Source organism: Protopterus annectens, chromosome 2.part1, assembly GCF_019279795.1.
Source record: "Protopterus annectens isolate FY-2018-M chromosome 2.part1, PAN1.0, whole genome shotgun sequence".
Lineage (NCBI taxonomy): Eukaryota > Metazoa > Chordata > Ceratodontiformes > Protopteridae > Protopterus > Protopterus annectens.
This window is the reverse complement of record NC_056729.1, coordinates 714,128,986-714,154,002: the sequence shown is the minus strand read 5'-3', so window position 1 is coordinate 714,154,002 and position 25,017 is coordinate 714,128,986. Positions and strand designations below refer to the sequence as shown.

Here is a 25,017-nt window from a genome sequence, read left to right as displayed (position 1 = left end):
AGGCTCAAGAGACAGGACCTGCCTTTCAGTAAAGCATACTGAGTTGCGTCTAGATGAGTTAAATTGTCAGTGTCTGCATAAACAAGTTCTGCTATGATATGTTCCGTAGCTTTACATATAAGGCTAGTGAGGCTGATGGGCCAATAATTACCTTGATCCGTAGAGGGGCCACCCTTTAGTAAAGGATTTACAGTGTCTATTCTCCAGGCATCAAGCACAAACCCTATCGATAGATGAGATTGAAGAGTGTAAGTTGAGCCTCAGACAGTGTATACTTTGCACTAATGAGATTATAGCCTGGCATACTATCTGGTCCAATCGAAATATTATTTTAGCTTTTGACAGGAAGTCTTGCAGTAATGTGATTTCAGGGTTAACTAAATTTTCAGGGATAGTGGGGGCAACAATTTTGGTAAATGGGATAAAGTAAACACAGAATTTATCTGCTAGTCAACCAGACAAATTTGTCAGCAATTTTTTTTTCCTTACTTTGTACAGGGTACCTATTTGGGCTTATTGATTCAGTAAATAGGAATGAATGACTGCATTTCAGCATATGAACAAATTAACTTGCTTTATGCTTTGGCCTTTTTTCTCTGTGTAATGTTTTTTCCTGCACTGTCTCATCTGGGAATGCTTAGCCTTGGCATTCTCTTCTTTTTTTTTTTAGTTCATCATTCCTTTCCTCACAAAGTACTCAGATGAATGAAAGAAAACACTGAATTCATTAATCATTTTAGTGATGCCTTTCAAGCATATAATTGAATTCATCTCTCTACATAAAGATTACAGAAACATACTAACTTGCATGCACTACATTCCAGAATGTTTTTTTTTCCATTTCATTATAAATGAACACAAATGCTAGTTTAGTAATATGCAGTTTATTGTTTTTCCTTTAACTCATGGTGACTAATATGTTTAATGTGCAGGAATGAGAAAAAAGAAATAAATTTAAAGGAGAAGGTAAAAGAAAAAAGACATGAAAAAAAGAAGCAGTACCAGATTGAAGCTGAGAAAGAAGAAAAAGATAGGATGGCACTGGAACTATACGAACAGTGGTTGGTAGGTGAACCAAGCAAATGTTTTTACATGTAGTAGCTGCAGTAATGTGGAACACTTCCATTGCGCTGATTCCTCATTTGTTTCTTTAACCATTTTTGTCTCCCAGTGAAGCTTTTCTTACACTGACCTTTATAAGCCATAATACTGAAAATGCAATGAATATTCCTGTTTCTTTATTATGGCTAGAAATTTGTTATACGTTGGTTTTAATTCATTGATAGTTTTGACAAGGTACAGATTTCCATACAGGATCAGTCGAGGCCCGCATTAACAATGACCGCCACCAGTACTGTTATCCATCAGGGTGTTGGTGGAAATTGGGCTACTGTTGGCATTAGAAGAAGAAGAGGGGGAAGGCATGCCCGAAGGAAGGAAGAGAGGAGGAAGGTTAGGAGTGTGGTAGTGAGGGTAGGAACTTTGAATGCTGGCAGTATGACTGGTATAGGGAGAGAGCTAGCTGATATGATGGAGAGAATAAGGTTGATATATTGTGCATGCACAAGACCAGATAGAAGGGGAGTAAGGCCAGGTGTATCAGAGGCAGGTTCAAATTGTTCTATCATGTTTTGGATGGAAGGAGAAATGGGGTAGGGGTTATCCTGAAGGAACAGTATGCCAAGAGTGCTTTGGAGGTGAAAAGAGTGTCAGATAGACTGATGTTTATGCAGCTGAAAATTCATGGTGTGATGATGAATGTTTTTAGTGCATATGCTCCACAGGTTGGGTGTGCGATGGATGAGAAAGAAAAATTTTGGAGTGAGTTGAATGAAGTGGTGATGAGTGTACCCAAGGATGAGAGAGTGGTGATTGGAGCAGATTTCAGTGGCCATGTTGGTGAAGGGAACAGAGGAGATGAGGTATGGTGTTAAAGAGAGGAATGCAGAAGGGCAAATGGTAGTGGATTTTGTGAAAAGAATGGACATGGCTATGGTGAACACGTATTTTAAGAAGAGGAAGGAGCACAGAGTGACATACAAGAGTGGAGGAAGATGCACACAGGTGGATTATATCCTATGCAGGAGGGACAGTATGAAGGAGATTAGATACTGTAAAGTGGTGGCAGGGGAATGTGTAGTTAGGCAGCCTAGGATGGTGGTGTGTAGGATGACGTTGGTGATCAAGAAGAGGAGGAGGAGTGTGAGGGCAGTCCCAAGGATCAAATGGTGAAAGTTGAAAAAGGGTGATTGTGAGGTGAAGTTCAGGGAAGAGTTAAGACAGGCACTGGGTGGCAGTGAAGAGTTACCAAATAGCTGGGTAACTACAGCAGAATTAGTAAGGGAGACGGCTAGAAAGGTGCTTGGTGTGACATCTGGACAGAGGAAGGAGGACAAGGAGACCTGGTGGTGGAACAAGGAAGTACAGGAGAGTATACAGAGAGAGAGGTTAGCGAAGAAGAAGTGGGATTGCCAGAGAGATGAAGAAAGTAGACAGGAGTATAAGGAGATGAGGTGTATGGTGAAGAAAGAGGTGGCGAAGGCTAAGGATAAGGCGTATGGTGAGTTGTATGAAAGGTTGGACACTAAGGAGGGAGAAAAGGACCTGTACTAACTGGCTAGACAGAGGGACCGAGCTGGGAAAGATGTGCAGCAGGTAAGGGTGAGAAAGGATAATGAGGGACATGTACTTACAAACGTGGAGAGTGTATTGAGCAGATGGAAAGAGTACTTTGAGGGGTTGATGAATGAAGAGAATGAGAGAGAAAGAAGGTTGGATGATGTGGGGATAGTGAATCAGGTAGTGCAATAGATTCCAAGGAGGAAGTAAGGACAGCTATGAAAAGGGTGAAGAATGGAAAGGCTGTTGGTCCAGATGACATACCTGTGGACGCATGGAGGTTTTAGGGAGATGGCAGTAGAGTTTTTAACCAGATTGTTTAATGAAATTTTGGAAAGTGAGAGGATGCCTGGGGAGTGGAGAAGTGTTTTGGTACCGATTTTTAAGAATAAGGGTGATGTGCAGAGCTGTAGTAACTACAGAGTGATAAAATTGATCAGTCACAGAATGAAGTTATGGGAAAGGATAGTGGAAGCTAGGTTAAGAAGGGAGGTAATGATTAGTGAGCAGCAGTATGGTTTCATGCTGGAAAAGAGCACTACAGATGCAATGTTTGCTCTGAGAGTGTTGATGGAGAAGTATAGAGAAGGTCAGAAGGAGTTGTGTTGTGTGTTTGTGGACTTAGAGAAAGCATATGATGGGGTGCCAAGAGTGGTGTTGTAGTACTGTATGAGGAAGTCAAAAGTGGCAGAGAAGTATGTAAGAGTAGTACAGGATGAGGGTAGTGTGACAGCGGTGAGGTCTGTGGTAGGAGTGACGGACGCATTCAAGGTGGAGGAGGGATTACAGCAAGGATCAGCTCTGAACCCTTTCTTATTTGCAATGGTGATGGCCAGGTTGACAGATAAGATCAGAGAGGAATCCCCTTGGACTATGATGTTTGCAGACGACATTGTGATCTGTAGTGAGAGTAGGCAGCAGGTTAAGGAGACCCCAGAGAGGTAGATATATGCTCTAGGGAGGAGAGGAATGTAGGTCAGCAGAACTAAGACAGAATATATGTGTGTGAATGACAGAGAGGATAGAGGAATGGTGAGAATGCAGGGAGTAGAGTTGATGAAGGTGGAAGAGTGAAATACTTGGGCTCAACGGTTCAGAGTAATGGTGAGTGTGGAAGAGAGGTGAAGTAAAGGGAGTACAGACAGGGTGGAGTGGGTGGAGAAGAGTCAAGAGTGATTTGTGACAGGTGCCAGTAAGAATGAAAGGGAAGGTATACAATAGGGTAGTGAGACTAGCTATGTTATATGGATTGGAGACTGTGGAATTGACAAAAAGGCAGGAGTCAGAGCTGGAGGTGGCAGAGTTAAAGATGTTAAGATTTGCATTGGGTGTGATGAGGATTGCCAGGATTAAGAATCAGTATATTAGAGGATCAGCACAGGTTGAACGGTTTGTAGACAAAGCCAGAGAGGCAAGATTGTATTGGTTTGGACATGTGCTGAGAAGGGATGCTGGGTTTATTGGTTAAATGATGCTAAGGATGAAGCTGCTAGGCAAGAGAAAAAGAGGAAGGCCTAAGATAAGATTTATGGATGTGGTGAGAGAGTGTTAAAGAATGGCATTGATCAAAATGAAGGTGCAAGTATCAAATGACCACAGTACCAGCACTGTAGCTATAGACTGCAAACATTTAATTATCTGTCATTCTATAGTTGTTATATGGAACTACATCCTGCAGTAGATCTGTAAGTAAAAGTCTTATGAAGCTTTTCATTTTAAGAATGTGTTTTGACATCCTTTTTTTTCAAATTGTATCTGTCAAGGCAGGCTCTGGGACTCTTGATTGAATCTGTTGTGTATATTATGGCATCAGTTGTATAAAAAAGTGATAACAATTCCTGTTTTAACCCATGTAGAACACAGCCCGGGATCTTATCTAGTCCCATATAGGTTGTGTTTTTGGCCTTGGAGAGGGCATTTAAGACCTGCTCCTCAGAGGTACTAGGTGGGGGTCAGGTGTTTGAGATACTTTGGGGTGTATGTGATGGGGACAGGGGAATGAAGTTTTCACTGAACCTGTCACCCAGCAGGTTTGCTATATCCACAGGTTCTATATTTGTAGTACCATTAACTATGAGTTCAGCGCATATCTGGGCCTTACCTTTGAGGTTACAGATGTAACTAAAGAACGTCTTGTGGTTATCCTTAGTTAGGGAAGCTAACTTGGAGTCATAGTTAGCCTTGGAGTCACTAGGAGTCTTATTTGCTTGCTTAAGTTGAGGAATGAGTGTTTCCAGTTTTGGGACAATTTGAGACCATTATGCGTTATCATCCCCTTTGGAAAAAACTCAGTTACCACGAATTACCACTTTGATGAGTAACCACTGAACACTGAAGGGGGCCATAAGAGATTTGGGTACCCAGGCCGACAGCCACCTCACCTTTGGCCACCACATTGCTACTGTGGTCAGAAAGTCCTTCTACATGGCACATCTTGTAACCAAAGGTTTCGCATCCCGAAAGAAAGAGGTCATCATCCCACTCTACTCATCCCTCATTAGTCCAGTCATCGAATATAACGCCCCATTTGACATGTACTTGACCAGACACCTACAACAGCTGGAGAGGCCACAAAAGTACCTCACAAAAAGGATCCTAGGCCTTAAACACATGTCCTACATGGACAGAATCAAGACACTTCAGCTTTTCTCAGTCTCTTATTGTCTACTTAGAGGTGATCTCTGATTGACTTACAAAGCCATGTCCGACCCAGCCCTACCTGAAATGCTGCAACTAAAGAAATCCCAATCCACCATGCCACATGCTCCAGAGATCACAACCTCATTTCCACAATTAACAGAACATGTTGGAGGGACAGGTTCATCTCCCAAAGACCGTCATACTCTGGAATAAGCTTCCCATTCATGTCAAGCAGAGCACCTCACTGACCCTCTTCAAGAGAAGTCTTGACGAGTGGGTGGGTAACAGAAAGTTCACCCCAGGGATCACTCCAATTGCCCTACTGGATAGGAGCACTGTGAACTAATATTGGGTGACACGGTGCCTGGGTAATGTTTTTGGGGCTAGGCTTGTAAAGGCTGCAGGGCTATTAGCCTAGTACACACCTATGAACCTATTCCTTCCTACTCTTAGACAGCAATTTCTTTCCCCTATTATATAGCCTATTAGTGGCAGTTGTCCACTAGGCAGGTTTGTTTTTTCTTGAAGATCTTGCTTTGGTTTATCAGGGTAAATACAGTTGTACAGGTGCTTGTATAAAGCATTGGTGTATAACTCAGCATAGGTGTCTGTTCCATCAGTGGGGGAGGGGCTATGAAGCTATTTATGCTGTCACGTAAGAGGTTGAAATTGGCCTTTGAAAAGTTTTTTTAGTCTAATTGTTGATAAAGGGGGTGTCTTGTGTTATAGCTGCTTCTTCTGAGACTGATTTGTGGTCAGATCTCACCAGGGATGGCCACACACTGGGGGTGGTGCAGTGGTCTCCCATGATGGTGAGCATCAGGTCCAGAATGTTTGAGCCCCTTGTAGGTATGTCAACCAGCTGGTCCAGGGCACTGGAGTTAAAGAAGTCTGAGAACCTTTGGGAAAGTAAGTTAGAACACACATAATTTACTCAGGCCATGGATGGGTAATTAAAGTCACCTAAAAACAGGGTGTTTGGTTGTATCTTGTATCTTGATTGTCTCAAGTAGATCCAAGTTGGCTGAGAGGTTGTCTTGATTCATGGAGGGGGTTCTGTGTTTGGCAATGACCTGTAGAAGGGTCTTACCTACAGTCAATTGCACCTGAAGTAATTGAAGGGAATTGTGCTGTTTAACTAATCTAGAGGTGTACTTATCTTTATTGAATATTGATACACCACCTCCTTTAGTTCTCATACCTTGATTTTGTGGTCTGAACATGTGGAAGGAAATGTAATCTGGTATAGCTGGGGTGTTCTCTGCAGCCTTAAACCAGGTCTCAGTGACTGCACAAATGTCAGCATCTTCCAGGGTAAGGACTGCTTCCAGTGAGTGCAGTTTCCAGTTTAGAGTCCTAGCATTTAGCAACACAACATTGAGGATGTCTTCAGAGGGTATTTTAACATTGGGAATTTTGTTCTTGTGACATTGCCTAACAGGCATTAATGGGGTGGCAAGAGCCTTAGTCAGTAATCGAAATCCCAGGAATGACATATGAAGACCATCTCTGACAAAGCCTCGTGGTCTGTCGACCATGTCATCCCAGGCTTAAAGATACTGGATCTTCTTTAAATGACACCAGAAACTAAGCTAATTGTTGAAGTCAATCATTTTTTGTTTGTACTGAAGTATCATCCTAGGTGAAGGTAAAATGCTGCTTAAGGCTAGGGGCAGACCTACTTAAAATGCATAATCCAAGAGTTCAGTCATGTCTCTCCTCATATAGTCCAGTGAGGTACATCTCAAGTCATTCACACCATCATGGACTATGACAGAGTCATAACAGTGCCTGTTGTGACAAAATTAGAAAAAAAAATAACTTTCCTATAGGAAACAAGCCCCCCCCCCACACACACACACACCCCTACAGGGAGGTGTGCCTTTTGAACACCCTAAAATAATCATTCATCTTGAACTTATACTAGTTTAGGAGAAAATAGATTCCCCCTTTGTAGCAACCACATCTACAGAAAGCGTTTTTCAGTCATGTGTCTGCACTAATTTTCCAATCATGTCCATCATCGATTGTAAGGATCTAAGCCCCTAAGATTGCACTTGCTTGCTTAGTCATTAAGTAAAAGTGCTGTTTAAAAATGTAACAGAGGCTGTATATATATATATATATATATATATATATATATATATATATATATATATGTATGTATTTATACACACACACACACACACACACACACACACACAAACATATGTATATCGGTACCCTTCAGATGGTCGAACTTTTAAAAACTCGACTTTCACATGGCCGAGACCATGGGATCGAACTTTTAAAAGTTCGAACAGTCTGAATGGGGATCTCCGTAGAGCGCGGAATGGGAAGATTTCCCTTCACCACAATGTAGTGTGATCTCAGAGTTGATATACTTAAATAGCAGGAGTTGTGGGGGTGCAGGTGGGCTTGCTAGCACTGTTTAGTTTTTTTTTTTTTTTGTATATTTATTTTATTTTCACATTTTTGAACATTCAAATGTTCGATCATATAGTCTCAGCCATATGAAAGTCACACATTTGGATTTTCGATTATGTGAAGTAGACCCATATATACATATATATATTTTTTTTTGCACAGTTGTGCAGTGTTGTATTTTCCAAAGATTGTTTTGACTAGTTGAGCCTTTTTATTATCAGCTTAAATCATTAATGCTGCTGGCTGTCAGTTAATTAGGTGTTACATTCCTGACTGCCAGCAGGTGAGAGTCAAAAGAAATTAAATAAATGTGGAAAGATCTTTTCAGCTGGACAAGTAAAGCATTTTTTTGCATTTCTTTTTCAGTTAAAGTCATTTTCTCATATTTAATGTGCTTAACAATGGAAGTAGACACTAAAAAATTAGTGCCATGATTATTTTATAGTGGAATAAATGTGCAGCATATGGTTTACCTCTCGAGAGATGTAGTCTTGAGTGGGACAAGACAGTCCATGCAAGTGGTTATGCAGGCGTGATTAAGAACAGAACATGATCAGTGCTATAGGCATTAAGTTAGTCTGCTTTATTGTCTTCTTAGCAAAACTAGCCTGTATTAGTATGGTGTAAAATTGTAACCACAAAACCTTGCCATCCCCATCTCCAACATGGCACCCCAAGATTAATATAGTCCAAGAGTTTAACTACAAAACCCTTCCATCCTCATCCCCAACATGTCTGTGTATAAGGAGAACATAATTTTTTAAGCATTTCTTGTAATCCGGTTTGTTGGCACATGCTCTGTGTTATTAATGGCTAGAGAGTTCAGTCTCAACTCATGTTTTCAGTCCCCAAATTCTTGCAACAGCATTTTGCTTATCTTAATTAACATTTGCTAATGAGGTAAATGGGCTGATCCATATACCGTTTTCAGCCATTACCATGGCCACAAAACGAGGGTATAAGCAGTATATATGAGAAGTTTAGTGTAGCCAGTCAACATGCATGCCTTTGGAAAATTAGAGGACCATTTCCTGAAGAAAACCCATGTAGAGACAGGGAGACAAAAGTCCCAACAAGGCCATTACACTGACCATCTCTAATTTGTCTCCAAGCAGTCTTCATAAATTCCCATTGTACAAAATTCCCAGTTGAGGCAATTGTCTAATTTTCATGTGAAATGCACAGAGTTTCTAGCTAAGTCCTCAACGGGTCTGTATTATGTCAGCAAAAAGTAAATACTTCGAATACCTCTTCATCTAAATGTTTTCAGTGAAAATGAAACTCTGCAAATGATTGTTACATCAACATTTTTCCCATGGTAAGTAATCGGTGGGCCAGTGTAACGAATGCATAAAAACAGAAAAATGTAAAACCCACCATGGTGGCAGGCTGAGCCCTCCACACACACCCTTACTAAATACCAACTCTGCAATCACTCTACAGTGGGGAAAAGGGCAACTTCACAAAGATGGCTTACTGGTTATTTGCCATGAGAAAAATTTTGATGTAATGATCATTCATGGAGTTTCGCTTTCACTGAAAATGGGTCAATGAAGAGATATTCATTATATTTGCATTTCGTTGATATAATATAGACCCATCCCCAACTAGTTAGACCTTCAAGCAGAACTGCAGCATGTGTCCCAGATAACTCTATTTTCTTACTTCGCGAACAGTAACTATTGGTGAACGTAGTCACTCTGTTTAGAAATCTTTTAATATAATGACACTTATACCAGACTTTTATCATGGTTGATTTTAGTCAAGCTGTAAATGTTGAACAGAAAATTTAAGAGTATCTAACGTCCAGTCCTCTGCCAACTTCACTTTTGCCTCCATCCAGCAATTAAACCTTTCACACTTGATGGAAACATGGGTAAATATATTAATACATGTGCTAATCACTGACCATTGTTCCTATTTTTTGGCTTTTCTGGCCATCTGCTTGTCTTCCATCTTTGCTGACCACAGAAACCTACCCATCACTTCGATGACCACATATGTGAGGTGGTAGAAAAAAAGAATGGATTTGGGACAGCATAGATCAGTCATTGTCCCTGCTATGCCTGTCATTTCATCCACCTTATCAGATCCCTTGCCCCCTGTTTTTTTAAGTCTGGCCACTTCATCAGTGTCAAATCAGCCTTTGGACTTGAACATGATATTTCTTATGAATACCTTGCTCTTATCTATACAGGAAATCAAACTTTATTATCATCCTTACCCTTAATTATGCATAACTATGATCCTCAGAGAGGGCCCAGTCCAATTCATTTGAATGGTGCTGATCCATGGGTGACACCTCATGACTTAGTATTTCTTGCTGTATTTCACACCAAAAGGGCTTGCTCTGTATCTCATGACAGTCATACCAAGTTCTCATCAGAGAGGTGGTTGTATAATGCCTTATTCTTTAATTATCTTTGGGTACCTAGGATCAATGCGACAGACCCTAGGCCTACAGTTTCCTCAAATAAAGCAGCCTTAAAGAAACATTAATATTTAGTGTATTTATTTGTCCTGTCAGTGATATGAACAAGGATAACTACCTGTCTGAGTCCCTAAGTATCACATCTCTCTGTTCATCCACCATCTAATTTTCCTGCTGTCCAGGTTAAGGTAAACTCAAAAATAGTTGACTACTTTAATCTTAAATCACAGCCCAAACTCATCTCGTGAATCACCCTTGTAGTGAAAAAGCACTAGATTTCCTTTTGTTGCTTTTAGAGTTTGCTAGCTTCACATATCCCCCAATGATTCCTAATAACCTGTTTATAGAAACCTGTGCATGACTGGTATCAAAGCAGTGATATAAGTGTATGTCAGCAGCATTATGGCTATCCCAACCCTTGGCCTAGTAAGATTAGAGATACTGCATAGTCATCACTGATCCTCCCCAAGAAGAATTTATATGGAAAATTAAGTAAGAAGGATGATTAAAGGAACCCTTGTCTCATCTTGTCCCTGCTTGCATCCCAGGAAACATAAACATTACTCAGATGGGTCTAACCTGGGCACTGGGAATGGAATATGCCACACACCACTTCAAGACTGTGTCCAGGAAATTTACTGCCTCCAGGACTAACAAGAGAAAAAGGCACTTGTCCATTTGAAGGCCATCTCAGCACAAAATGCTTCTTTTGGCCATACAGATCCTTGAATTCAGCAGTGTCAATGGCTCATCAGGTTTACTAATGTGCTTTTATTCCAGCAAGCTCAGAAGACTGTTGGTTCTTTCCCTGTTCCACATACTTGTATTCTTGTTCCAGTACTAAAAGTGCAGTGCACCACTGTGGGTTATGGTGTTCCTAAAGAGCTGTACTTCAGTTGAAATGTTAAACAAAGGTATTTTGCCTGAGCTGCTGGAAGCTTATCCAAATGTTAAGGATCCCATGGCACTTTTCAAAAAAGCATAGTGTTGTTTATTAAGAGGTACCAGCAAAATGTGATGTAAATTGCATACAGAATAAAAAAAAATTCACTTACTTATATTTTCTAAACTGCATAACATGCATGCATGCATTTCTCATTAGTGTTCCAAACAGTACTGCACACATCTGCTCTACCAAATCTCCTGTAATACATAAAGTAAAATCTTATAAAGCTTTGCACATTTCTTCCTGTTGCCTTCATGCATACCATTTAAGCAGTTTCTGATCATTTCTGAAAGTTGACTTGTGTAGTTTATTTTCAACCTTCATCCAAAACTTCTCTAAATGATCTCAGATGTCCTCCTCCTTCCCGTAAATGCACTTTAACAATCTCTCATTCACTGTCAGTTACCGAAATGACAATCTCCAAAGCCAGATTTGAATAAACTGTAATCCACAGTTGATGTCTCAAACTACTGCTGCATATCCATTTCCCTAATAGCATTCCATCTAACCTTGATGTATTTCTGATTAACATAGGCATCTACCTTTAGGTACCAAAGAAATATCTGTCATAAATGTTTTGATTGTCCAAAACATATTTTTCTCTTTTAATTGCTTAGTTTTCTTTCTTTAGGTGTTCATGCACAAGTGTAACATTATGTTTCTGTTACCACTGTAGATTTATGCAAATTAATTAAATCACCAATATTTATATATATATATATATATATATATATATATATATATATATATATATATATATATATATATATATATATACACACACACACATATATATATATATATATATATATATATATATATCTATCTATATATATATATATCTATATATATATATATATATATATATATCTATAAGGAAACCAACAAGTACTTTTAAGTTGCATTCAGTAGTTGATTCGGTTAATATTACAGGTTTATTCTTTTCCATTATCTCTGTCAGAAGAGCCCATCATTGACTGTGTTAATCAATAACAATGGAGCTATCATGCTGCTATCCTGCTACCAGTTCAGCAATAATAAAGTAGAAAATTGTAGGTATGATGTTATCTTTTCCATCCATTGCTCAACTCATTGGTTTCAGATCCGAACTCAGTTCTGACTTCGGCCACTTTTTTCCAAACTTAGCATAATTCAGGCTTCTCCCTTACTTATAATGCCCTCCAAGCCCCACATTACCTTAGATCTCATTTGCCACTTTCAGTGTTCAGAAGTGGTTGATGGAGCTCAGGTCACTGGAGATAATTAAAAAACTTTGGGTGTATTGCTTTTGCTGTAATTTTCACTCTTTAGCATATTTCTGGATTTTGTATGCCTTTCCTCCCCTACTTAGTATTAAAAAAAGTCTCTCCTTTTTGAATTAGTATTTCTGTTGATTTAGGCATAATGCCTCTTCTCATACTGTAGATTGATAGTACTCCTTTTTATAATTGGTGTTATTTGTCTTTATCTCTCTTTGAGATAATTTTATATAGATTGCTGGTATTTTACTGTTTGTGCTTGTATGATTTATCTGTCCCTTTGTTGCTGCATATAAGCTGTTTTCTTTCTGTGGTGTTGTGGTTAGACATGGCTGATAAACCTACTCGCTTCAAAAAAGTTTGTCTCATGTGGACACAAAATTCCCAGTTTGGATGCCCACTCCATATGTGTTTATTTTTTGGGAGCCAGCCATTTGAACATAGATTGTGACATATACTCTGCTTTCAACCATAGGGCTATAGTTAAGCATAGAAATAACCTGTTTTTAAAGGGTCTTCCTTCCTCATCAGCATCTACTTCTGGAGCATCCTCATCCACCAAGAAGCCTGCAGAAAAACTGAAAGGGGATGGGGGAAAAGTCTAAAGATAAACCTAAGGAGAAAATGAAGCAATCCACTGACTGCTTTCCTTCCTCGGCTGTGGCTTCTGCTCTGCCTCATAAGATCCAAAAGATTTTTGATCCAACCACTCCATCAGATTTGTCACATTCTTCCTCCAAAATTCCTTCTTAATGGGAACTTGGGTTCTTATCAGAGACAATTGCTTCCAGGTGACACTCAACTTTTCTTCGAGACACCTCGCAAAGCTTGTAGACCTCCATCATCTTCATCTTCCTTTAGGTCTACCAGAAGTCTCTCTGAAGTAGATGTGAACAGAATGATGAGGAAATTCCTCAGGACGCAAATTCATTTGGGAGTTCTTCAGCCTCCTCGTCCTATCAGACATATGAGCTTTGGGCAATTCCAGACCCCTTTAGCTGCTCCTACTCCAATCCTCCCTTCAGTTTTGGAGGTATCTTATCTTAGACTTTTGGGATTGTCCTCATCGGATTTGTAGTTATGGTCCTCATTGACTCCAGCATCATCTCTGATCAAGCCATTGCTGATGTTGTCAGAGTCGGTGGTATCTCAGTTCTCAGATCTGTGGGTAGGGGATTTGACACTGAGAGTCTTAGAGCCATCTCTTCCCCTTAAGGCTTCATTGGTAAATAGCTTGGCTCCCAACTCTGCTTTGAGAAAGACTCTAAAGGATTCCCTTGGCTGCCCTGACCCAGTGGCTTCAGCTCTGGCTGGTGTGGTTTTGAGATCTCCTTTTGCTTCTGCCTTCAAGGAGGTGGAGAGTGCATTATCCACTTCAGGAAGCAAGACATCCCCACACCCCTCGTGTCCACTACCTCCTCCACAATGTCTGCCCCAAGTCTTGAACCTACTCATTCCATCCCATTGGGGCAGCGAGTCCAAACTAGCCTTGAGACGGTCCTTATCCAGAATTCGCCTCAAAGTTCTGAATCTTCCATGGATCATCCCCCCCATGGAAGCTCCTTGAAAGCACAAGTGTAAAAGTAGACACATAGTCTCCCAACTGGAGTCACTAACAGAAGACATGGACTTCGATGAAGGGGAGAGATCCCCCAGATCACCCTTGAGGACATCTCATTCAGAGGGGTTTCTTGAGTTTCTGAGACCGAATGATAGTTTGTCTTCCGAAGCTCTTTCTCAGGAGGAGTCTGTGCTCCTCAAGGTGTTTGCTACTTGCTCAGCTTTTCCTGCGTGGTTCCCCTGACTGATGAAATGGTCCGTCTCATGTTTCATAGGATATGAAAGGATTTAGACATGGTAGAGCTCATCCCCAAGAAACCTGACAACTGCTTATTAGCACCAAAAAAAAGTGACCACTGGAACAAAGGTTCCCTTGTTGATGCTGTGGTGGTGGCAGCAGCCACTAAGAAGGAACTCGCTGAGGAGAGTTCAACTGCCCATCCCCCTAACAGGGAATCCAAGGAGTTAGACAGATATGAGAAGTGAATCTATGCTTCAGTGACCTTTGCTGTGTGGTCACTGAATTATTTGGCACATCTTACTGGATTCCAAAGAGACACTAAAGAACTCTCCAAGTCCTTTGCAGGGTCCATGTCTTCAGAGGACATGAAAACCATGTTTTTGCAACTGGCCACCCTTCAGTCTATCTCAAATGCTACCATGCATCTGATCTCTCACATGAAACAGGGTATTGCTAGAGCCATGAGTTCAGGCATTACTGTTCGGAGGTATGCTTGGATGTGATTATGCAACTTTGTGGAACCTTTTAAGATGTCTTTTATCGGTGCTGCCTTTGATGGATTGACCCTTTTTGGACCAAAGATTAAAGAAACTCTCTCTGGGAGTGAACAGGACGGGAAGACTCTGTCTGATACAGCAATACATTTTTATATTCCCCGTCGGACTTTCTTCAGGAATCAGAAAGGGGGAAGAAAGATGTGGTTCCAAACCTCCCACACATTTTCCCAGGACTCTTATGAAAACAGATCCCCCCCCAAGGCAGAGGTGGGAACTCTAATAGTAGACATCACCCACAAGGCAGAGGAGATCCACAAAATCAAGGCTTTAGAGGTTCATTCACTGAGAAGCCTTACCAGTATTCTTGAGGGATTGCCCAGCTGCTGCACTCTGGAAGCATTCAGAGGGACACTTGTCTCTGCACCCAGAGGCCTGGAAGTCCATCACCAAAGATGTCTGGGTGCAGACAATTATTACCAAAGGCTACTATATTCCATTTTCCCATCTTCTACCAAACATATCAAAGAATTTACCCAATTTGCCACCCCATCAGAGAAAAGATACTGCATTAGAAATCCAACAGCTGCTACTAAAAAGAGTCATCCAGAATGTTCCACCAGACCAGCAAGGATTCAGAACTTATTCAAGGTTCTTTTCAGTGCCAAAGAAAAATGGGAACATCAGGCCAATTTTGGACCTAAGCTACAGTTTAACAAACACTTGAATTTCTGAATGGTCATGGTTCATTGCATTCATCCACTAATGCAGAATGATGATTGGATGTGCTCCGTAGAGAGCCAGGTTGCTTACTACTACATCATAATAGACATATGGTCCCAGAGGTTTCTTCTCTCTTGGCTGGGAGCCAGTCATTTTCAGTTGAGAGCCCTGCCCTTTGGTCTCACCACAGTCTCCCGGGTGTTCACCAAGTGCATGGGAGTGGTCACAGCTCACTTGAGATTGTTAGGATTGGCTCTAAACCACACTCGCCAAGCATCTTTTGATTCATGCCAGAGATTCCTTGTACTACCTCTGCTCCAATATGGGCATTACTCTCCATTACAACAAGTCACAACTTTGCCCCATGCAAGTCCTGGAGTTCCTAAGTGCTCATTTGGGCACTGTCTCCCAAATAGCAAGACTACAATAGTCAAGACTGTCCACTCTACAAAATAAAGACTTGAAATTTCTGTCTTTTCAGACACCCTTTAACATATTAATTTTACCATACAAATTTTACAGCTTCTGGATTCCATGGCTGCCTCGGCTACTGTTGTCCCACTGGTGAGGTTTTACATCAGAGTACTTCAATGGACATTGGTGGTACAGTGGTCAGTAAGATGATAACACATGAATTTCCCCATAGGGATCATCAATATCTGCAGCAAACATGTAATCTGATGGATCCAAGCACCAGAGGTGTCTCAGGTATGTCCCTATGTTCTACCCTTAATAAAGGCAACTGTGACCACAGATGCTTCCCAGCTAGGCTGGGGGGGGGGGGGGCACTACTTTGGAAAGACATTTCAAGGCACGTGGGTTCAGAGTCCAGTCTGCACATCAGTGTTCTGGAGATGAGAGCAGTCCTCCTAGCATTGTAGGCATTTCAGGACATTCTCCCTCTGGAATAATTGTTATACAGATGGACAGCATGTCACTAGTTTGCGATATCAACAAATGGAGGAACCCATTGTTACCTCTTGTGTCGAGAAGCAATGTGAGGATGGCAGTGGGCAATCTCTTCCAAATAATTTCTAATCACAGTGCACATTCCAGGGAAGTAAAACATCTTAGCAGACAAATTGACCTGGTCTATTCTACTGCCTCAATCTCAGTTCTTTAATGGCAAGGCAAATGTTTAGTCCTTGGGGCCAACCTTGCTGTGATCTTTCTCTGCTCACAGCTTCAAGTACAGAAGATACTTTGCCCTCATCCCTCAGGAGGGGGAGTCACTGAGAGACGCTCTGCTCCACAGTTGGCCATCCCCACTCTACCTTATATATATTCACGGACTCCCCTTATCTCAACGTTCCTCCAGTAAGTATCCAAGTGGAAGAACAATATCATCCTCATTGTCCCATTCTGGCCTCAGCAAGTGTGGGTCCTCCTTACTCTGGTCACGATTAATACACCTGCCTTGGGTCCTGAACAAGGTTCCTGATCTTCTGTCTTACCTAACTGACTTGCCTGACCCTGACATTCAAGCCTTCAAGCTCAAAGCATGGTTTCTCCTCTTATAATGATGGCTAGGCAGTCCAGGCTGTTTTCCCATATCTTTCACAGTATCATTTCTTCCCAGAACACTTAATATATAAGAGCAAGTGAAAAAGGTTTTCATGTTTGGGCTCATGAATGTCATTTGGATGCATTCTTAGTCCCCATTCCCGAGGTTTTTGATTTTCTGGTCACAATTTTTCACAGTGGAGCAAGTTATTCTACCATGAAGGTGCAACTAGCAGCAATTTCAAATTTTCATATTGGAAATCATCACTCCTCCTTGGTCGCCATCAAATTATGCATAGCCTTTCTTAAGGGTATCTTCCTCCTTTGACCTGCTATTAAGGATCCCATTCCCTCCTGAGGTCTTACCATGCTTTTGCAGGGTTTGATTCAGGCCTACTTCAAACCAGCAGCCAAAGTGAACTTAAAAGACTTGTTTTGGAAAACCATTTTCTACTTGCCATTACTTCAGTCAGATGAGTATCTGAACTCCACACCCTGTCTTAACCACTATACCTGATTTTTCATAAAGACAGAGTTTCATTATGAACCAACCCTTCTTTTTTGCGAAAGGTTGCTTCAAAAGGAGTACTTAACCAAACTATTAAGTTGCTAATTTTCTTTCCCAGTTTTGCTAACGGGGGGAGTATATGCTTCATTCCTTGGACATACTTTGACATACTTAGACTACTTAGATGTTATCTTCACAGAACAAAATCCATCAGAAAATCTGATAAGCTTTTCATTTAATTTTTAAAGGCTAAACTAGGAAAACCAGCGTCAAAAGTAACTTTAGCCAGATGGCTCACTGATTGTATTTCTTATGTCTAAAAAGATAAAGGAGCAACACTGCCAATGCCACCAAGAGCACATTCAACAAGATTTATTTCCACCTCTTTCACATTCTTATCTAGAGCTTCAGTAGATGATATATGTGCAGCTGACACCTGGTCCATTGCCCATACATTTGTTTCTCATTAACAAACTGGATATTTTCTTAAGGGAGAGAGTGGCATTTGGCTCTATCATTCCCTGCAATATTCTTCCATGATGACCACCCTGGGAAAAAAGCAGATGGGGACTCTGTCCCATGAGTTCAGGAATGGATGAAAAATATAACATCAGATAAAAACGGTATGTACTCACCATAACAATGCATCCATGTTGTCTATTTCCATCCTTCTTCAACCTCCCTCCTTCCATTTCCCCTCCATATCATGGAAGATATCCATATGTTCTGGTATAACCTGTGGGGTATATCCTAATAATCTTTTCCCCCTTCCTCACTCCAGATCTATCTGAAAACATTTATCTGTATAACTCTCTACATTATGTTTTTTGGCCTTATACAGGATATTGTATAATTAGTCCCTAGTATTGTAGGTCTGAGGGCAAACTTGGTCTGATATAATGTTGGGATTGGAGGGGATTATGAGTAAGGTGAGGGATGTAAGCTATGGAGCCTACGTCTGGAAAAAAGAGGTTGAAGTCAGATCCGAGGTCAGATCTGAAAACCATGAGTTGAGGAAGGATGGAAACAGACAACACAGATATGCAGCCTACACTGAAGACCTTCCCTATTAGGTGTGCTGCTCCAGTGGTGGAATTTTCCTACAGTAACAGTGCAGTGGTAGCATTAAGACGCTGACACCTAAAGAAATCAGGCATATTTGACCCCAGCCTACACTGAAGACCTTCCCTATTAGGTGTGCTGCTCTAGTGGTGGACTTTCCCTACAGCAACAGTGCAGTGGTAGCACTAAGACCCTGACCTAAAGAAATCAGATGTATTTGACCCCAACCTACACTGAAGACCTTCCCTATTAGGTGTGCTGCTCCAGTGGCGGAATTTTCCTACAGCAACAGTGCAGTGGTAGCATTAAGACCCTGACACCTAAAAAAATTAGGCATATTTGACCCCAGCCTACACTGAAGACCTTCCCTATTAGGTGTGCTGCTCTAGTGGTGGAATTTTCCTACAGCAACAGTGCAGTGGTAACATTAAAACCCTGACACCTAAAGAAATCAGGCATATTTGATCCCAGCCTACATTGAAGACCTTCCCTATTAGGTGTGCTGCTCCAGTGGTGGAATTTTCCTACAGCAACAGTGCAGTGATAGCATTAAGTATGTCCAGTGTTAGTAACTAGATAACCCTGACTGCATTAACATACTCTTGTGCCCCTTGGATACTTCTCCTGGTCAGCTACATCCCATCTATGGGTACCCCCCATCTCATAGACTCTCCTAAGACTAAGGCTACTCTCTTCTCACCTACTCTCACGTGGACCTTTCACTCTGTTAGCTCTTTCCCTTTCACCCTCTGATTCTCCCACTGTATCACTCACTTGTACCACTACTTCCATATCTTATTTGTCCTCCCACTGACCCCTTCTCTCAAATAGACTCTAAACTCATAGCCTCAAACCCAGTCCCCCTTTGCCCTACAGAAGTCCTCCACTCACCTCCATAGTCTAGCTCCCTGATAGCCTATGCACAATCCCTTCCCATAGATTTACCTATAAAGAAAGTAAAAATACAACTTCCAATAGCACCTGAATTACTGAACAGTAAAACTCTATTGAATATCTCGGTTTTACTGTTCTCCTGGAGTTCTAACTGTTTCCACTGTCGCTACTTCAGGACAGTGCAATCCCGCTCCTTTCGCTCTGCTCACTCCGCTCCTCTACCCTACCCCCATTCCCAACCACCCCCTTACTAAATGAATTTATAATACATAACCACACTCACCTCTATCTCTCATAATACATAACTGCACCCAACTCTATCTTTCACTCCCAATCATCCAATCAGACCACACCTGTACTCCCCCACACCAATGTACTTCACCACTCCCTTACCACTAAACCTCATTAACGCCACTCCCACATAACTCTTTAACACATACACCCTCACTCTTGCTTCAATCAAATAACATGCTCTACCCGCATCTTACCCACCTAAAAGATATATTTCACCTATTAGCAATTTATTTCCTTCTCCAATTTACAATCCTTACCTCCTACCACACTCAACTTAATCTCTCCAAACCAGCACAATGGCAGACAGAATCCATAGCTAACACCCTAACCCCAAAACCTTTCCCTATATCACCAGGTGAACTTGCTCCAACACAACCTGTCTCCTACACACAAAGAAACCCAACAAACAAAATTAACCCTCACTTATCTCATAAAAAAACTAAAATAATTCAAAAACTAACAAAACTCTATCTGTACCTAACCCAGTACCTCACTAGCTGTGGCGCTATTCAACCCAACCCTGGGCCCAACTCACCACCTGAAACTTAAATAAGCCTAACCCTCTATACCTAAGGCCAACCTCCTCTCTCCTTTTCTTAAACATAAATTCAAGAAGCGTACTGAACAAAATCCAGGACCTCCATGCCCTATTAGATCTATATAAACCTGAGCTAACCATTCTAACTGAAACCTGGCTTAAACCTGAGCATCACCTAACAGTATACTTAAGGATAGGACAGGGAAGAAAGGTGGAGGTGTAGCTATACTGTTTCAGAATCATCTGACTGTGGAACAGCTTGAGTGCAGTTCCCAAGAAGTTAGTGACATAGAACTAATTGTCGCCAAACTAAAACTAAACTCTAGCAAGCATATAATTATAGCAGGAGGCTATATCCCATCTGGCAATAACATTGCCAGTATGGCAAACCTGCTATACTGGATGTCTACCACCCTCCCGCAAGAAACCATTCTCTTAGGAGATTTCAATATTGACTGGACCGACTGTACCAAATATAATCCATCTACCCACATTAACCTTCATGATTTCACCCAAATCATAACCACAGCCACAAGGGTCGACAAGGCATCCAAACGACAATCTATCTTAGATTGGATACTTCTGTCTGACCCCACTTTCATTCATCAAGCAGGTTGTCTTCCAGACAACCTGAGTGGATCACCAACCAACCTACCTTATAAGGAATAGATCCCACCATAATAAACAACCCATACTAAGAACAATTCACAACAAAATAAACTTCAAAGCCATAGACTTCAATAATGATCTAAAACATTGCAACTGGTCTCCCTTAAAGGATCTACCCCTAGATAATGCAGTAGAATATTTTAACTCTACATTCCTCAACATCCTAAACAGTCATGCCCCATCCTGTTCCATAAGAATCAAAAAAGTATGCCCCTTGGTTAACAAAAGACACCAAAACCATAATGAAGGTTAGAGACAGAGCATGGTCTCAATATCATAAACTCAAAACCATTACCTCAAAACAAAACTACTTAACACTCCGCAATAAGGCTAAAAAGCTAATAAAAGGTGATAAAACCACTTATTATAAAACCCTGCAAGAAAAAAACACACCCACAACCCTCAAATATTCTGGGCCACAATAAATAGTTTACTGCACCCAGGGAAAGCCACAACTCCTACATCCATATTACCAAACAGTAAAGAAGACACTCCCTCACAATTCAACAAATTCTTTACAGAAACAGTCTCAGCTCTAGCCAACACCCTAAATAACACCACTGGCCCCATACCAAAATCTACCCCCTACTAACAAGAGAATACTACAAAATCCCACTAACATTTCCTTGTCTCCAGTACCTACAAAAGCCATCGCCAAACTCCTCAAAAAACTTAAGCCAACCACCCTGGCTGCCGACAAACTTCCTGCTGAATTCCTTCAACTTTCAGCAGAAACAATAGCCTATCCCATCTCAATCCTCATAAATAGATCTATATCCAAATGCAAAGTTCCTGACCTGTGGAAAATATCACATATTATTCCACTCCACAAAGGTAGTAGCTCCCTTGAGCTAACCAACTACCACCCAATTGCAATTTTATCACCTTTATCTAAAATTTTAGAGAGAGTAGTACATTCACAACTAATGCAATACCTACTGAAAAACAACCTTATATCCAATTCTCAACATGGCTTTCAACTCTCCCACAGTACCACTACTGCACTATTGTCATACACCAGCATAGTCAACAACCATAAAAACAAGGGCCTTTTTGTCTCTTCAGTATTCCTAGACTTATCTAAAGCCTTTGATATGGTTAACCATACCATACTTCTAGAAACGAACTGTCCTCCCTGCTACCAGTATCCATAGGAGTCCCTCAAGGTTCCATACTTGGACCATTACTCTTCTCCCTGTTTACAAACCAGATATCAGGATCCTCACTCTCTGCATCTCTAGTGCAATATGCAGATGACACCACCATTATATGTGCTGCCCCCACCTTAAGTGAACTCCAAGCAATAACACAATATAACATTACTCTTGTGGAAACATGGTTTAATCACATTAAACTTGTACTCAATCCCAAGAAAACAAAACTTATTCTCTTCAACCCTGGTAGGTACCCCCCTCTGAACAATGATTTCACCATTCACTCCAGCGACAACACTGTAATCACCCCAACAACACACACAGAACTATTAGGGGTAATCATTCGATAACAATCTTAAATTTGACATACACATTGCTCAAACAATCAAAAAGGTAAACGAGAATCTTGGTCTCCTTTACAGGAACAAGCAAGTCATGACTAATCCAACTAAAGCCATTATGGCAAGAACTCATCTCTTATCCACCCTCCTTTATGCCTCCCCAATCTTTACTAATCTTCGCCACATCAAACTAAAAAAAAAATGGAATCTTGCTACAACAAAATAGCCAAGTTTGCCACTGACAACAATACTAAATCCCATCACTGTCATTCCCTCAGACAGCTGAACTGGCTAGAGTTACCCCAACTGCTACTAACTAATCAACTCTCTATAGCCCATAAGCTGTACTACCTCCCTGACAATACTCCATCACTACAAGACCTAACACACCCCTACATTACCACCAGAACCTTAAGATCCACCAACCAAAACCTAATGAAAGTCGCCACACACAGAAATGAAGCTGGTAAATCTCTCTTTGCCTGTACTATAGCTTAAATCTGGAACTCACTCCCAATTCACATAACTTCTACAAGCTCAGCCTCTCAATTAAAAAAAAAAACTCCTCAAATCCCACTATTCAAACAAGTGGCTTTGTCCATGTGTTCCCCCAGACTAACCCATTAGCTCTGCACTGTTGCAAGAATTCACCAAAATCCACCAGCTAGTCTCTCTATCCTCAGACTACATATTCTCACCTATCCAGCAGGTTACTTATTCTTACCTACCTAATCATAACTCATACTACAATTAGATGTATGCAGACATGTTATTCTCAAGATTTAAGCAGAATTGCATACAATATTTCTTACATGTTTAACTGAATTCTGACTACTAGTAGCCTAGATATCTATGAATATCCATATAGGTTTGATTCTTTGGTGCTCTGTTAGTAATATGATGACATGTATTACTATAAATGTACAAGCACATCTTAAACATGGTCACCTGGATTTGATTATATGTATTGCATTTTATCTGTATATTATTAGAATGTTCATTTGCTTGGAGCTTTTCTCCCCGGGCCTCCGCTAAAAATGGACCTGTGTCCAGTCGGACTTTCCCGGTTACCAAATTTAAAATAAATAAAAAAAATAAAATTATGGTGAGTGCATAACTTTTCTTTTATAAATAGTGTACCTCACTAATTACTATACTATACCAAGTTTAAGAAAAAAATTAGAGTTTGTGACTTAATATTACAAAGTGGCAAATTGGTTTATATGTTCTGCTTTGCTTATCTAGAAATAAATCACAATCTAAAATTATAATTTTAATCTGAAATTAGAAATCACTACTTGGATGTTGTAGGTTGCAGTTCTGTGGTTACTCATCACTCTGGAGATGGTACATTATATCATTAGTCTTTCAAAATGCTTTTAGTTGGAACCAGGATCTTTATATTTTGCATATCACACACAAATTACCCGCGGTAGTGGTGCTGCAGTAGCGTTGTCACCTCACAGCAAGACGTTGTCCCGTTCGATTCTCAGCTAGAGTGTCTTCTGTGTGGAGGTATACGTGAATGGGCATGCCTTCGTTGAAGGATGTGCGTTAGGGCTGGTAACTCGGCACGTAAAAATCCACTACCAAACATTAGCGGACCAGAGTTCCGCTGTGGCGACCCCTAACATAAGCCAAAAGACACAACAACACAAATTAGAAGCAGGATGTAAGCATTAAGGGGCAGAGTACATTATAGAACAGCAAAAACTACATTAACAAAATTAATTTTGCTGCAGAGTAGAAAGTTTCAAATAGTCCCAATAACAACATGTTCATCCGAGCTTCCTTAGATGTAATTTTTTGGTGATGAAATCCCTGATCTAAACATCTACCTTTGTTTAGACAGGATTTGAATGGGATAGGAGACTGGAGTGTGAACAAAGTCCAAAGTAGGCTGCATGTGGTGCATAACATCACATTTTAAGGTGATATACAGGCAGTAATGCTCAACAGGATTGGCAGGATATATTTTTTGATTGCCAAATGAACAAAGGTTGATATATTTCCAGCCATGTAGTATATTGCCTTGGATAAAATCACAGACTTAATAATCTGCTTAATAATCTGGTTAAATAAGAGGTACCACATCATTATAAATTTTATTTAAAGTACATAAGGGTTATAATATTATTATGACAGCTACTAAGTAGGGCAGGACCAGATCGAATGTCACACTGATGGGGGAAGGGATGTGAATTTAACATGTGTACCAATAACACTTTGTTTTACAGCACAATAAACCACTCCCATGCCTGATAAAAAGTATATATATATATATATATATATATATATGTATATATATATATATATATATATATATATATATTTAGAAAGCTTGTGAGGAAATTATTACTCTATTTTTGTTTTAGTTGGATCGCTTGTCTGTGTACTTAATAAAGGATTTTCGACTAGAAACAGACTGCCTGCCTACTTTGCATGGATTACTTTTGAATACTTAGTAATGCTGTACAATTTTATATTTTTTATTATTTTTTTTTGTTTTGTTTTGACTTAGGACGAGTTTACGTTCGCTACTTCTACTACTATTGTCTGATCTAATTAATATACAGTGATTAACTAGAGATATATGGACTTAAAATCTTCCACACAGATAAGTTTCTTACACTTTTTTGTTTTTGGACCCACTACACTTGTTTAGTGGGTTGTTTTGAGACTTCAGGGATACAACGGAGATTACTTGTTATTTA

The 25,017-nt window shown here is 40.5% G+C and overlaps 1 long non-coding RNA gene across 1 annotated transcript in view; it reads left to right on the top strand.

Annotated features, from left to right (window-relative positions):
* The first annotated feature begins 926 nt into the window (after nt 1-926).
* The window catches only part of LOC122794216, a 99,772-nt gene continuing 75,681 nt past the window's right edge, over nt 927-25,017 (top strand). Inside the window, exon 1 of the long non-coding RNA XR_006363623.1 lies at nt 927-1,065. This is a non-coding gene — a long non-coding RNA (uncharacterized LOC122794216). The remainder of the gene's footprint in view (nt 1,066-25,017) is intronic.